This window comes from Cheilinus undulatus, linkage group 4, assembly GCF_018320785.1.
Source record: "Cheilinus undulatus linkage group 4, ASM1832078v1, whole genome shotgun sequence".
Lineage (NCBI taxonomy): Eukaryota > Metazoa > Chordata > Actinopteri > Labriformes > Labridae > Cheilinus > Cheilinus undulatus.
Genome location: NC_054868.1, coordinates 12,789,327 through 12,793,460, shown reverse-complemented (window position 1 = coordinate 12,793,460; position 4,134 = coordinate 12,789,327).

The following is a 4,134-nucleotide window of genomic DNA, read 5'->3' as shown; positions in this document are numbered from 1 at the left end:
TGATAACACTGAAGCAGAAAAACAGTGAAGATGAGAAAGAAGCAAAACAAATTAGCTGCTGTGTGTAAGGGAGGTGTGCAGGGGTGTGTTTGAGGGGGCTGAGGAGGCAAGGTTACTGGTTTATTAGTTTTATTTTGAGGAGAAGACCCCAATAAAACAGATCACTAATAAAGTGGGATTAATGTTATGATGAAAGTATTTCACCTGCAGTGATTACCTTTAAGAAAATAAAAATTAAAAAGATGGAAATTAATACTAATATTTTCATTATTGCAATGAGGAATGTGATCATTAAAAGCGTGTTGAGGGCCAGAGTCAGAGTCTGCTTAAGGCCTGACTTTGGCAAGGGGCGGCCCTGTTTGGGTTTCATTTACTTGCGCATGTGCGACCAGTAAATCTGCTGATTTTTAAATTATTATTAAATATTTTTTGTTGCTAACAAACTTCTGCTCCACACTTCAGCCCACTTGTTCAAGAGGGTCTGGCTGCAGCCCTCGAGCAAACCTCTATGCTGAGGCGTTCGGCTGGAGACCTCTATGCTGGGGTGAAACCTCTTCGCTGGGGCGTGACGTCATTGCCCAAGCCTACGCTTGGGCGTGCAGCGTGTTAGCTGTTGTTAGCATGACCTAGCTGTTGTTAGCATGACTACAACGCTGTGCTTATGACACATTAGCATAGCCTATATTTGGGCTATATTTGGGCGTGCAGCAACACACCCCAGCGTATGGTTCTATGCTATTAAACCCTGACTGGTTTGGTTTAGGCATTAAAACCCGACTGGTTAGATTTAGGGTCAGCCTGTTGGCAAGCGGATAGAGCTGAAATTTCGTCGCGGGTAATATACGTCACGCCCCAGCGGAGAGGACTGCTGGCTCGGGCAATATACGTCACGCCCCAGCGGAGAGGTCTGCAAGCTCGGGCAATATACGTCATGCCCCAGCATAGAGGTTTCGCCCCAGCATAGAGGTTTCACCCCAGCATAGAGGTCTCCAACCGAATGCCCCAGCGTAGAGGTTTGCCCGAGGGCTGCAGCCAGATGCCTCTCCACTTGTTGGCGGTAATGTACAAATGAGCTGGTTTGCCTACCGACTTTAACTCCAACAGAAGAAGGCATATCATCTGCCTCGAGGCTTCGCTTGAATCCGTCATGTATCCATATATGCTGTGGTATAAGCTTGACATCGTGCCGGCGTGCTGTGTTTCACACGGATGGTTATTTGTGTGGCACAATGTATTTGTTTTTACTGTTATTATAGCATAACATGCAGTAAACATGTGCTGCGCTGTGTGAAAATCATGAGTGAAGAGAAAGAAGACGATGCATTCATGCTGACAGACACTCGTCCTGCTGCGTTTTTACACACTCACTGGCTGTTAAATAATGGCAGATGCGGCACTATGCTAGCGCTGTATCGATATTTTATCGTAAAAAAGGTTTAAATAAAGAAAAATAGTTTCCTACGGAGATTGAAGAGCCTTTAACGGGTGGAAGTGTTCAGAACTCCAAGATTACTAGCAGCCTGCACATCGCGCTCATACGAGATAGCGGTCAGTTTATGTCTGCAGACTTCAGGGGATTTAATAAACTTCAATGAAGAGAGACACGCTTCATTATTCAAGCATTGCTCAGATGCTTTCTCCCTTCTCTCTCTCTCTCTCTCTCTCTCTCTCTCTCTCTTCTGTGTGCGCATGTCATGCATTTAATTAACGATTTCAATTCAGCACCCACACATCTTTGTTTCAGCGTATTTTTTTCAAAATGCTTTAGCACTCTGAAGCATTTCATAAGACTACATTTTGATGATAAGATGCCAGTTAAATAGAAACATTATTGCTACTAACAGTGACTGAAACAGAGAGAGCACAGAGGTCAGAGTTCATGATCATACAGTCAGGATTCATCACCCTTTGAGAAATAGATCAAATTTCTGGAATGTAAAAGTCCAGCTTCCAGAAATCATCATACCATTGTGTGGATATTCTTGCTAGAATGTGAAATATTACACTAATGCTTGAAGTAGAGGAAGTTAAAATAGTTAAGTGTCTCTTTACCTCAATGACAAAGTGAAAAACAAAAGTAAACTACAATATAAGAAATAAAGAATTAGCTGCCAAAATTTCGATGATCCCTAAACCTCAATTATGGCATAATCTAATGGAATTATTTAACGTCCTTTCCTTTCGACTTTGATAAATGTAAGTTGACAACAGAACTATTTTAGATATTTTCTTTAGATAACCTTTAATACCTATTTTTAACATACAAGTAGTCCATTTAAGGGACCCACTATATTTTATCATTTGTCTGGTACTATTTCTCTTGAAAAAAAGCAAAAAGGGTTGATTTAAAAAATGCAATATTTGTTATTAGAGTACTCAAAAGAATCGATAGAGTACTCGATTACAAAAAGACTTGATAACTGCAGCCCTAATACCCACAACATGTGGGAACACGAAATTTGCTGATAATACTGGCACTACACAATTAAAACACGACACTTTGAGCAAACCCAATGCCAGTCGGAAACATAAAATGTGTATTTATCAGTAATACAGTGAAAATGAGGGGAAATGTCAGTATTTATTTCGCAAGTTTACAGTGTGCACCCCTAAATTTTCTGCTTGCGTCCCTAAAATTTTAAGTTAGGGGCCACTGTGCTCCTAGTAAAAAAAAAAAAGTTAGTCTGGAGCCCTGGGTGCTTGTTCCTCAATTAAATGAAGAACTCGGTTAGCAACCACCACAGTCTCAATCTGCAGGAAAGTCTCTCTTTAACTGACAGGCCTATTAAAGGCTAAGCACAGAGTTTGTTATACTGACAACTAAGCCTTCTGCAGACATGTCTGACTCATACGCTCATATATCCACAGTAAACAGCGTGTCATACTTGCTGTAAAAACCTGCCTGTTTTTTACTCTGTTGTATTTCTTGTCTCCTCCAAAGTCTGCAGACTCAAGCAGTTGATCAGTGCACTGCTGGCAGAAGAACACAAATGCCGTGTTTCAAAACAGTGGCAAAGAAAATGTGAGAGTCAGTCACTTTAAAGGGGGTGAACATTTATGCTATCACTTAACGTATTTCTCTTAACTGACATTAATATGTAGAAATCTGCTTTCACTTTTATATTAAAAAGGAGTTTTTTTTAAATAAAAAAAAATGCCAAATTATATTGACCATGATTTATTTATAACACCAATAGAAGGGTAAAACATCAAAGGGTGTGAATACAGGTGGGGATGTGCGTGTGTGTGTGTGTGTGTGTGCACGTGTGGGGGTGTGTGTGTGTGTGTGTGTGGGGGGGGGGGGGGGGGGGGTATTTTTCTGCTTGATGTCTTTTATTAAAACATGGTGATTCTCAGAACAAACATGCCAGAGTCTGTTTTCCACAGAATCAAACTGTTTCCAGCACAAGCACATGACACTAAATACTGTCCTCTGAAAAATGAATGCACTTTGTCAAATTGACCCACTTATGATGAAGTACCAATAAGCCGGCTATTTTGTTGAAATTTGCGGTGTGTTTAAATTTTGTCGTACATAAATAGAAACTCTATTGATAGCTGAAAATAATAAGTAGATGTGATGAATCATTTTAACAGTTATTTCTAGCTTGAAGATAACTGAAAAGCATCCTCATATAATTCACTAAAACTATCCTTTGTATGATTTGAAGCCCTGTCAGCTATTTAAAAGCCTGAACAGTCTGAACATCACTGACAGAGGAGAAACCAGACCGCACTGACAGTGTGCAGATAACGTCATCAAGGAGGAAGTTTGGAAGTTTTGAATATTTGATGAGTCTAAGGGGAAGAGGTGGGCAGAGCATAATCGATTATACGTTATTAAAAGTGCAAATCCTGGAAAAGTCAATTTTGGTGCTGACGTCTGCAGGCCACACACAGCATTAATATTCTGTTTGGTGAGAGAGATAAATCATGCTTCAAAATATAATATGCCACTGTAGAGAGAGTGCTGGAGGAGTTGGAGTGCTGCTTTCTTTCACACATTAACAATGTTGGTCCAAATTGTTTTCCATCAGTGCAAATCAAATCTGTGTCTCTGCAGCATCATTATGTTGAGAAATCAGACTGAGTGGACACAGTCTTACACTAGCAAAAACAGATCCAACAAACTGG